Source organism: Halichoerus grypus, chromosome 1 (assembly GCF_964656455.1).
Source record: "Halichoerus grypus chromosome 1, mHalGry1.hap1.1, whole genome shotgun sequence".
NCBI classification, from domain to species: Eukaryota; Metazoa; Chordata; class Mammalia; order Carnivora; family Phocidae; genus Halichoerus; species Halichoerus grypus.
The window spans coordinates 22508342-22520774 of record NC_135712.1 but is presented as its reverse complement, the minus strand read 5'-3'; the positions used below and the strand labels follow the sequence as shown (position 1 = coordinate 22520774).

Genomic DNA, 12433 nt, shown 5'->3' with positions numbered 1-12433 from the left:
TGTAATTTGAATTATATGGAAAATTGTTTTTCTTTTCTTTTTTTAAAAATTTTATTTATTTATTTGACAGAGAGAGAGAGACAGCGAGAGAGGGTACACAAGCAGGGGGAGTGGGAGAGGGAGAAGCAGGCTTCCCGCTGAGCAGGGAGCCCGATGTGGGGCTCGATCCCAGGACCCTGAGATCATGACCTGAGCTGAAGGCAGTGGCTTAACCAACTGAGCCACCCAGGCACCCCTGGAAAATTGTTTTTCTAACAGTATTCCAGATTCTGGAATTGAGGATTGTCTGTATCTCCAACATTTTCACAATTAAAATAACTATCTTAGGGGTGCCTGGGTGGCTCAGTCAGTTAAGCGACCAACTCTTGGTTTGGGCTCAGGTCCTGATCTCAAGGTCATGAGATCAAGCCCTGCATTGGACTCCGGGCTTAGCTCAGAGTCCACTTGGGACTCTCTCCCCCTCTCCTTCTGCCCCTCCCCCCTGCTCTCTCTCTCTCAAATAAATAAATAAATCTTTAAATAAATAAATACATACATAAATAAAATAACTTTATTTTGTTTAATTGGACTTCAAATGAAATGCTATCAATCTGTACCTAGTAAATTTCTCCATACCTTATTTTTTGCATGTTAGCCATTCTTGAATCAATATCCTCAAATTTGGATGAAACTGGCATTAGTCATTAATTAACATCGTACAGAGTTTTTGTCATTTACATAACACTTTCAAATGGATGAGTAAAATACTCAAAAATAATGTTTAAATATATGTTATAGTTCAAATGATATGATGAATTTGTTTGAATATCAATTTTATTAGATAGGTTGGTAAAGCATTATTATTCTATGTTATAGGTGGGTCTTGAGACACCAAATAGTTGGGGTACTTGTGTAACAATATCAAAATAATAAGTGGAAGAGTTAAGGTATATAATTCTGATTCAATGAATTTTTAAGGATATGGCATAAAATCATACTGTAATTTTGCAATACTACATTCTACCGATCTTAAAAAGCGTATGTTTTTGTGACCTAAGTATTAATTTTTAGATGTATCAGCTCTAACAGAATTTAAAATAGGATGGGAACACTACCAGTGAATTTTTCACAGTAAAAAACAAGTAGCTTATTACTCAACATTGTTAATATACGTTTAATCAAGAAGACATGACCTGTGATTGTAATTGTGCACTTGAATCCAGAAAAGAGTTGAGATGTGTGATTTGATGAAAGCTGTTCAGAAACTTTTTTGTAAGAAATAACATTTATTGTATCAAAGGAATACATAAGTACTTATTATCAGAAACCCTTGCTTCTCCCTCTAGCCCTCACCCACCCTCAGGATTGTTACATCTGTAATTTTAACAATGAGTTTGAATGTCTATTTTTTAATATTTCAGATTAGCACATACCCATTCACTTTCTGCTATGAAAGGTAAGGATGCAACTAACTTAAATCTTCATTGTTTATCTCATATGTCCATACCATAGTTTGATATTTACATCATTATATGTAGTTTCCAGCTGCATACCTTTATGATTTATATCACAATTTTGTGCAATATGTATTTATTTATGAGTTTTAGATAATGATTTGTCTTAGGAAAAGTAAAGATATTAGCCGCCATTCCTTCATGCTGTCACTCTCTTCCCTTTTTGTATAGGTTTTCATATTCACAGTTACATTCTGTTCTATAGCTATCACTGTTTTCTGGTTCTTAGCTATAGTTGATTCTAAAAAAAAACCCTGAAATTCACTTACATTATCATAACAGTGTATATATAATTCACTACATAGCTAAGGGAACATTAGTCTACTATTCCAACTCATGAACCATCCAAAAGAAAATGTTCTTAGCATAACAAATAATGATAGGCAGGTTTCAGTATTTTTGAAGAAGTATTTTTTTATGCCATTTTGGGCTTTTTTTTTTTCTTTTTTTTTTTTTTTTTTCTTCAGAAGCCTATTTTTACTTTCTTAAACTTTTTTTTTTTTTTACTTAGTATTCTAAAATTTTACTGAGGTATGTGTAGGCATGTGTTTAGAATTTATCCATTTCAGTGTTTGTTGAACAACTGCTATGACCTTCAAATCTAGGAAGTTTTCTTCAATTACTCTTTGATGACTTGTATATTTTCAATTTCATAGAACTCATTATCTAGATCACTTTATATCCCTATTTTTTCATATCTTTTTTTAAGATTTTATTTATTTATTTATTTAGAGAGAGAGTGGGGGTTGGTCAGAGGGAGAGAGAATCTCAAACAGACTCTGCACTCAGCTTGCAGAGCCTAAGAGGCTCTATCCCAGGACCCTGAGATCATGACCTGAGTTGAAATCAAGAGTCAGACACTCAACATACTGAGCCACCCAGGTGCCCCTTTTGTTTTCATATCTTTTCTCTTATATTTGTTTATGGTTCTTATATCTAGATACTATTCTAAACATTTCAATATTTTGTAACTTCTAAAATTTCTGCATGTCTGTATTTGTTTTTCTAAATATTCCTTATTTTGAGTGTATTGTCTTTCATGGCTCTGGATTTAAACTTTCAACTCAAGTTTTATTTCTGATTTTATCTATAAGCTTGGATTTGCACAAAGTATTTACTTGACTTGTGCTTGTACTTTAATTTCTGTATCAATAAAACAGATAAACCATTGCCTATCTGATAAGTTTCTTGTGAGAAATTAGTGAATGCATACACATAAAACTTCAAAAAAGTATTATGAATATAATCAACATATTTTTATAATTATAATTCCAAGGTTTCTAATAAAGAGTTTTTTTTTCTCCTATCTTTTTTATGTTTTTGTTACTACTCTTTTTTAGTTCTTTGAAATTTTATTTCCCCTGGAGTCTTATACTTAGTTTCTTATAAGAAGGCTCTTTCATCTGCCAATTTTACTTGTATTTCTCTTTATACTTAGCTGTCTATGTTTAAGAGTGCAAATTTGGGTAGCATTTGGAATGCTGCTGGTAGTGGTAAACCCTAGTGCTACTTCAATGAAGTGAAAAAGTGGATAATTACAAACATTACTGTTTTGCTTATATTGGAAAGCCATGGAATGAGACAGTAAATGAACCAAAATTCTACTTAGAGGGAACAGTCCTTTTCAGGTAGCAAATTAGTTTTCCACGACTGTGTAACAAGTGATCACAAACTCCACAGTTTAAAACAACACATTTATTAGCTTACAGGTCCACAGTACAGAAGTCTAGGCTTGACTGGGTTCTCTGCTTAGGTTCTCACAAGGCTACAATCAAGGTATAGGGAAACCCTATACCTTGAGAGACTCTATACCTCCAGAGACTCTGGTGGTAAAACCATTGATAAGTTCATTCGGTTGTTGGCAGAATCCAATTTCTTCCCACTATAGGACTGAGGTCCTGGTTTTCGTGTTGGTTGTGAGTCAGGGACCACTTTCATGTTCTTAAGGATACCCTCAAATATTTCATCTCAGCATCACATGTGGATGTGACCCCTCTACCTTAGCAACTGAAAACCTGCCTCAATATCAATTCCCTTTCATTCTTTGAATACCTTGGAGTTACTCTGCTACCAGCTAATGAAAACTTTCTTCTCAATTTTACCGACTCAACTGGTACTTGATTAGATTAATCCCACACAGATAATCTCCACATGTTAAGCCAACTGACTTGCGACTCTAAAGACATATGCAATATTCAAATAACATCCTAAATAATATTCCATGAGCACTTGAAAATAATGTGTATTCTGCTGCTGTTGGAAGGAATGTTCTCTATGTCTGTAATGTTCTGTACTGATCCATTTGATCTAATGTAGTTTGAGCTTAATGTTTCCATATTGATTTTCTGTCTGGCTGATCTATTCATTGTTAAGAGTGAGGTATTGAAGTCCCCCACTATTATTGTATCATCTATTTCTCCCTTCAGATCTGGTATTATTTGCTTAATATATTTGGGTGCTCTGATGTTGGTTGTAAATATATTTACAATTGCTTTATCCTCATAAAAATTGATCCCTTTATCATTCTTTAGTTCCTGTTATATTTTTTGACTTAAAATCTATTTTGTCAGATCTAAGCATAGCTAGCCCTGCTCTCTTTGGTTTCTATTAGCATGGGATATCTTTTCCATCTCTTCACTTTGAGCTCATGTGTGTCCTTAATGCTGAAGTGAGGCCCGTGTAGGCAGCACATTGTTGGATCTTGTTATTTTATCCATGTAGCCACTCTCTGTCTTTTGATTGAAAAATTTAACCTGTTTAGAGTTAAAGTAATTGTTGATAGATAAGGACTTACTAATGCCAACTTATTTTTGGCTGTTTTGTGGTTCCTTTTTTTTTTTTTTTTTTTAATTTTTTTCTTCCTTTCTGAATTGGTGATTTTCCTTAGTGGTAAGCTTTCATTCCCTTTGCCTTTTTTGTATCTACTGTAGGTTTTTGCATTGTGGCTACTGTGAGGCTTACATAAAACATATTATCGATATTAACAGTCTATTTTGAGATGATAACTTTGATTATATACAAACACTCTACTCTTTTACTAGCCACCCATATTTTATGTTTTTGATGTCACAATTTAGCCTTTTTTTGTGTTGTGTATCCATTAACAAATTATTGTAGCTCAAGTTATTTCAATATTTTTGTCCTTTAACCTTTACATAGAGTTAAATGATCTTCACCATATTAAAATATTAGAGTATTCTAAATTTGGCTATGTACATACCTTTACCAGTGTGTTTTGTACTTTGATGTTTTCTTTTTACTAACTGGTGTCATTTCATTTCAGCTGGAAAAACTTTCATTTTTTCTTGTAAGGAGGTCTAGTGATGATGAACTTTCTTAGCTTTTGTTTCTCTGGGAAAGTCTTTATTTCTCTTTCATTTCTGAAAGACAACTTTACTAAGTAAAGTAGACTTGGTCGGCAGTTTTCTTTTCTTTCAGTATTTTATTTTATTTTATTATTATTATTTTTTAAAGATTTTATTTATTTATTTGACACAGAGAGAGAGAGGAATCACAAGTAGGCAGAGTGGCAGGGAGCGGCAGAGGGAGAAGCAGGCTCCACGCTGAGCAAGGAGCCCGATGTGGGACTCGATCCCAGGACCCTGGGATCATGACCTGAGCCGAAGGCAGACACTTAACGACTGAGCCACCCAGGCGCCCCTCTTTAAGTATTTTAAATATATCCTCTCACTCTCTCCAACCTACAAGGTATTGCTGAAAAATCTGCTGATAGTCTTATGTAGGCTCCATTGTATGTGAGGTATTTTTTCTCCTGCTGCTTTAAAAATTCTCTCTTTGTCTTTGATTTTAGACAGTTCTACTATAATATGTCTCAGAGAAGATTATTTTGGTTTGAATTCTGGGGAGACTTGTACACTTTATGAACTTGATGTTCACATCTCTCCCCGGATTTGGGAACATCTCCCCAGAGATGTTCACATCTCTCCCCATTATTTCTATATATAAGCTTTATGCTCCAGAATTTCTATTTTCTTTAAGTTTTTATTTAAATTCCAGTTAGCTTGCTGTTTGGTTCTTTTATTTTTTTTATAATTTCTATGTCACTATTAAACTTCTCAATTTGGGACACCTGGGTGACTCACTGGGTTAAACGTCCAACTCTTGATTTTGGCTCAGGTCAGGATCTTAGTGTCATGGGATTGAGATCTGTAGCTGGCTCCATGCTCGGTGGGGAGTCTGCTTGAGATTCTCTCCCCCTCCCCTGCCCTCCCCCCTCTCACACTCACTCTCTCTCTCTAAAATAAATGAATAAATATTTAAAACAATAAAAAAAATAAATTTCTCCTTTTGTTTGTGTATTGTTTACCTGATTTTATTGAATTGTCTCTTTTTTCTTGTAGTTTACTAAGTTTCCTTAAAACAATTATTTTGAATCACAGGTTTCCATTTCTTTGTGGTCATTTCTTTGGTGACACCTGTCATGTTTCTTTAATTTTTCATGTTACTTGAAATCTTGCATTGCTGCCTTCACATTTGAAGAAGCAGTAAACTTCTCAGGTCTCTACTGACTAGACTTTGGGAGAGAAATATACTTCATCAGCCTTATTAGAGATCTTGAGGCATCTTTCCAACATTTTTATATGGATATACCTGCTCCACATTTCTTGTTCTCTCATGGAGGGAACTCTTAAGATCATATGCTTTCTCTCAATCCAGCAAAGCAGGCCAAATGCAGACAGCCTTCTGTTTGCTTGCTTTCCCTAAGGGAAGTGCTGAATACTCATCTGTTTGTGTGCTTCCAATTTGGCAGTTGGACTGACTTTCTGGGAATGGTCACTAGCAGTCTGCAAAAGCTCAGTTTCGATGTCACTGGAGGCATGCACCCATAGCTGGCCCTGCACTAAGGCTGGGGTGTGTGCGGGTGAGGCCTGTAGAGCATTGACAGTACCTAGGGGCTAATTTGGAAATCTGCAAAGGAGACCTCCCAAGGAGCTCATGGGCAGGCTTCCTGATAGGGTTCGTGACATGGGTAGTAGGGTCTATGTCACTTTGATGTCCTCCAGCCCTCCAGGAGTGCTGGCTGCTATTCTCCTAGTTGCTCCCCACCCTCCAGTCATGCAGCAAACCTCAGTTTTCTGGATTGGGAGAGAAAGAAGTGTATTTCTTTGGTGTCATTCCACACATAAAGGGAAATCCAGCATTCACTCATATATTCTCATCTATATAGAGTGGTGCTTCTATTGGAATTAAAAAAAAACACTTAATGTTGGGGGGCCTGGGTAGCTCAGTCAGATAAATGTCCAGCTCTTGGTTTCAGTTCAGGTCATGATCTCAGAGTCCTGGGATAGAGCCCAGTGTTGGCCTCATGCTCAGTGGGAAGTCTACTTGAGGATTCTTTCCTTCTTCCTCTGCCCCTCCTCTTGTTTGTGCATCTCATTCTCCTTAAAATAAATAAATAAATCTTTAAAAAAAAAACTTTTAAAAAAGTACTTAATGCTGGAAATATTGCATAAGTTAATGAATAAATTACAATTATTTATATGTTTATATTATATATTTATTTATTGTTACAATGATATATATTCCATCCAAATAATGTTTAGGGATTAATGCAAGGATATAGCAATGGTATTAATGTAGAGCAGTAAATAGTATTTACAAAGAAGGAGAATGGGAAAATGTGTGCAAGTGCTGTTAAGAAGAAACAGAATTCAAACATCAAATATGAATGGTAATGATTTATTACTTTATAAGTGAGATACACATGAGTTTTATTCTACAGTTTTGTGACAGTGAAAATAATGACTTTTACCACAAAAATGATCAATTATTTCCTTTTTATGCTTTGAACCTTCCAGAAGAAAGAAGAACAATATATTTAATAGCATACATTAATAACACACTCCACAACTATAATTAATGGGTGTCAAAAAACATTGTCACTGAATAAAATAGTTAAAAAGTCAAAGTTTATCTTCAGTGCACCAGAATTTTAATTTCTTTGTTATAAAAGAAAGTTTTCAGTTCAGGATCAGCTGCATTTGGAGTCTTTCTTATTCTCTTATATTCCGTATTTCCCATTTCCTCATAAAAAGTCTTCTCTGGAACACTATATCTAAAACTGATGATGTAATGTACGGGGATTAACATAACAATAAAAAATTTAAATTAAAAAAAAAGTCTTCTCTGAAGTCATTTTCCTTATTAGTTGTAAGTTATCGTTATAGTTCAAATAGCTATAGTTTTCAGGAGTTGTTGGATTTGAATGGGTGTAAAAATGGTTGGTAAAACAAAAGCTTTTAAATTAGAGAAATGAAATAATTGTAGAAATTCAAGTGTCATGAAATTGCTTAGATGAAATAGAGCTGAAAGAAAGGTGAAGTTTATTTTTCAATCATAAAATCAGATCCCGTAAATTGTTATACAATTCTTTTAAAATAAATATGGTCTTTTAGATAAAAGATATTTTCTACGTATAGTCAAATAAATTCACATAGTAGATTGAATTACAGCTTATTGAGATTTTGGCTAGAATTATTCTGAATCTTGAGATCTGTTTCAAAAAAATGACATCTTTAAAATACAACATCTCAATCCATGAATGACTCCACTTCTTAAAATAATGTTTCCAATTTTCAGTGTACACATTTTCTACAGATATTGTTAGATATGTGTTTGGATATTAGATATTTTGTACTTCAGAACCATCTCCTTTGTGGAAAGGAAGGGAGATTGAATGGTGAACAGCCCTGAATCAATGTCAAGTTTTAAGAGCATAGCCATGGTAGGTGTACAACACTGAGAATGAGCAAACTCCCAGAATACACCCTACATCAATGCTGTTCAATAGAAATATACTGCAAACCACATATACGATTTTAAATGTTCCAGATGTTCACTTAAGAAATTAAAAAGCAGCAACTAAAATGAATTTTAATTATGTTTTATTTAACCAATATGTACAAAATATTATCATTTCAACATGAAATAAATATAAAATTATTAAGTTAATTTACATACTTTACTTCATACTATGTCTTTAAAATCAATTATATATTTTATACTTAAAGTATATTTCAATTCTGATTAGCAATGTTTAAATCTCTCATTAACTCCTTTTCGCTAGTAGTCACTGTATTGGACAGCATAGTTATTTACTAGTGGAGGTCATCAGTAATTGCCCAGAGACATAATGGAGTATGATTAACAAGTATATTCTCTTTACTTTCTTCCCCGAGTGAAATTATTATTGATGTTAATCAGTCATAATTACCCAACATGTTGGGAATATGTTTGTGTTTTACAAAATTAAAATAGCATTATCTTTCTTCATTTAAAATTTGTGTAACTGCTCAATAGAAAAAAATTAAAACAATACAAAAATATGAAGACAAAGTTAAAATAAGTGAATATCCATAAACCAAAGATAACTAGTTAACTGTTGTTAATATTTTGGTTGATATCCTTTCTGATGTCACCATGTGGATAAAAATAATCTATTCATGTATTTAATTTCCAATATTACATATGTAAAATACATGAATTTATGAATATTTACATCTTTTCACATTTTTCCAAGCACAGCTTCTGGAACAGAGAACATTCTAAATGATTTAAAATAAGTGCCGTCAGTAATTTAGTGGAATGAGGTGATCTATCTAATTTCATAAACTGTTGCTCATCCCGTTAATGAAGGAAAAATGCCATTGAAATAATAAGTGCTTAAAGCAGTAAAGGACAACTTGTCAGTAAAACCCCCTCTCAGTGGATATTTCACTTGGTGTCTTGAAATGTTTGACCTTTCCCAAATCTGTCCCTATCCACATACTATCTCACTTAGATTATTGTTCCAAAAATTAATAGAAGTTAACTATATGAGAATGAAGGTTCCATGGGGGCTGTACTTCATCTTTTTTTTTTTTTTTTTTCTCTGTTGTATCCTCCTGTAGATATTGCTTAGGTATAGGAAGGAAATAAAAAGGGACTACATCAGAAGAAACAAGTATGCCAAAACTAAAATTACTTTTCATCAGGACACTTCCATGAATTTTCTAAAGCATTTGCAAAGCTGCAAATTTGGCAAATATTTGGCAAGCAAACTTAATGATATGAGTCTGTACTTGACTGCAGTTAAAATGCAGATACAGCTTGGATCTAACAGAATGAGATGAAGTTCCCATTTTCCTGGAAAATATAATTTGCCAAGTATAAACTTCATGTTCTATAGTGCTGCCACAGCTTTTCAGTGAATATGTCACATTAATTAAAGTGGAAAAAAAATTGTGCGACTTTGAAAAATGTTTTTCCAACTTGACTGGATAAATGCTGGAGTTAATGAGGTCAGGTGCGCCTCCAATCCCATGCAAGACTGCTGTCATCGCATCAGAGGAAAATGCTATCTACATGCTATAGGTCATGTTTCTGATCGACTCTCACACAAATGCATGTCTTTGGTTACTAAGCTGACAATGAGAAGGGGAATTGATAAGGAAGCAGAATAAAAGTGTGACTTGTTTTTAAGTTGGTTACCTAGAAGTTTAGATTTATAGAAACCTCAAAACAAAACTGAACAGCCATCAAAACAAATAAGCCACTGTCACTGTCACCAACAATAAAAACACCTGTTCTGTGAATCATAATATTCTGTTAATCAGATTCTCTAATGTTCTTGTGCAATTCTGGCTACGTGATCTAGCCCTGTGCTACTCATGGTGTGGTCACTCGACTGAGTCAATTTTCAATCTGTCATCTGTTTGTGATAAAGTAAGTACAAATAGTAAGAATAAACATTTAGAACATTTTTAGTAATATAATAGTCATTTATGGCCACAGGATCCAATAATCTTTTTTAAAAAATAGAGTCTGGGTTGTATATTTATGGGTTTTGGTTTAATTTTCCTAGTTACTTGTTTTATTGTATGCTACACATGTAGAATTAGAAATTAACATGTATAGCTCTTCCCCCCAGACAGTTTGAGAAGCATTTGTCTAGGCCACTGTCTTGAGAAACTCTGTTGACAGACTAGGTCAAGACCTCAAATTTATCATGACAACAGCCTGTCAGCAGATAGGTGGTATATCTAGGAAAGGGTACAGTTGCTTAAAAGTCAGGTATGCTGGTTTAATCAATTGATTTATTCCTTAGCTTCAATTTTTCACCTTGTCCCCTGATGGATTTCATGTTTGTCTCAAGCTTAATGAGAGTCTCTCATTACCTATGATATAGGCCTGTATAAGAATGTACTTGAAATGAAGCTTACGTGCATAGGTTTCAAATATTTCTTTCTTGGTCCTCTATCTACTTCATGAGGATATTTGATCGGCAAGTGAAATAATTTGGTCTACACATTTTAATGTTACAGAACTAACTATGATGACATTGATCTCATTCTTAATTCCACATTTAGAATACAGTTAGTTTGCTCATAAACATACACTTAGAACAAAGGAAAGCGTATTTTATTTAGCAGCTATCAAGGCAATCTAGAATAGTTCCCAAATATGTCACCACAGGGCTCTCCTCTGTTAACTAGTAATTTACAGAGTGCTTACTTTTAAGAAATTATAGGGAATAAAAACATTCTTTACTATTTAAGTGTTGTATTATTCTCTAATATTGAATCACTTAAACAACAACAACAACAACAACAACAACAACAGGGGCTCCTGGGTCACTCAGTTGGTTAAGTGTCTAACTCTTAATTTCGGCTCAGGTCATGATCTCAGGGTTGCGAGATCAAGACCTACATTAGGCTTACACACTGGGCATGGAGCCTGCTTAAAATTCTCTTCCCCTCTCCCTCCACCCCTTTTTGTCTCTCTAAAAAAATTAATTAATTAATTTTAATTTAATTAAAAGACTTTGTTATCTTATTTATTTGAGATTCCTTCATTAACCACTTATATGGTCAATAAAACAATATATATGTTTTCATAATATTAGCCATGTATCTATTCAAAAATATTTTTCAGATAACAGTGCTGGAATTAGGGATCTTATGCAAGTAAAATATTTATAACTACATATACTAGTGAAACAATCTAAAGGAGAATTTACATTTATTTTCTTTTTGATTTTCTCAGTAATGTAGATAGTCTAAATAAAAACATATAGCTTTATGCAATGGCAGTATCATAGCCAATGAGGTTTATCCTAGGCGTGATTATTGCTAATTGAAAACTAAATAAAAATATACAGATTAATATATAAACTATTTTTCAGAAACAATAAATTTTATTTGGTAAGATATTAATAAATAATACTTTTTATCATTTTAATCATCATCACTGTTTAGATCATAGAATGAAAATTTCCAGGTAGTCCTACTATAAAATAAATTTCATTATTAGTAACTATAACATTAATAATTTACTTGTTTTGTTTACTTTTTCAATTGCAAATTCTATCCCTGACATGGGAAAACATACTTGTTTTCTAATTCTTCTATGTTGTATATTTTGTATGATTATTCTCAATAATCAGTGTTATTTTTCTAATTAACAGACTTTTTTTAATATCTTCAGCTGTAAATAATTTTTATGTTTTTAAAATTCAAAATACAGAATAATCTAAATCCCTACATTTCCTTACAGTCATCATGAACCAAGTTATATGCTAGCTATGAAAAATAAAATAATACAAATTATTAAAAAGTAGAAAAATATGAGTAGCTGATGATTTCCTAAAGTTGATAAAATTTAAAAACACTACAATTTTGATAGACCATGAGTCAGTAAACTGTAGTATGTGCATTTATCAATAAAATAAATATATTTATATATAGCATATTGGGGATCCAGTCAAAATCAAATTCTTATTTTTTCTTAGTCTAGAAAGAAACTCTCACCCACGAAAACAACATAAGTGGTTGTGAAAGGCAGTGCAAGGAAATCCTTCCTCTTATCTGTAAACTACAACAGCATTTCTTTTGAAGTTTTGACTTACAAGTTCTTCTGTCTTCTGAGTATCATGGCTGTAT

The 12433-nt window shown here is 33.1% G+C and overlaps 1 pseudogene; it reads left to right on the top strand.

Annotated features, from left to right (window-relative positions):
- The first annotated feature begins 11566 nt into the window (after nt 1-11566).
- On the top strand, nt 11567-11679 carry LOC118519736 (U4 spliceosomal RNA; annotated as a pseudogene).
- The last annotated feature ends 754 nt before the right edge of the window (nt 11680-12433 follow it).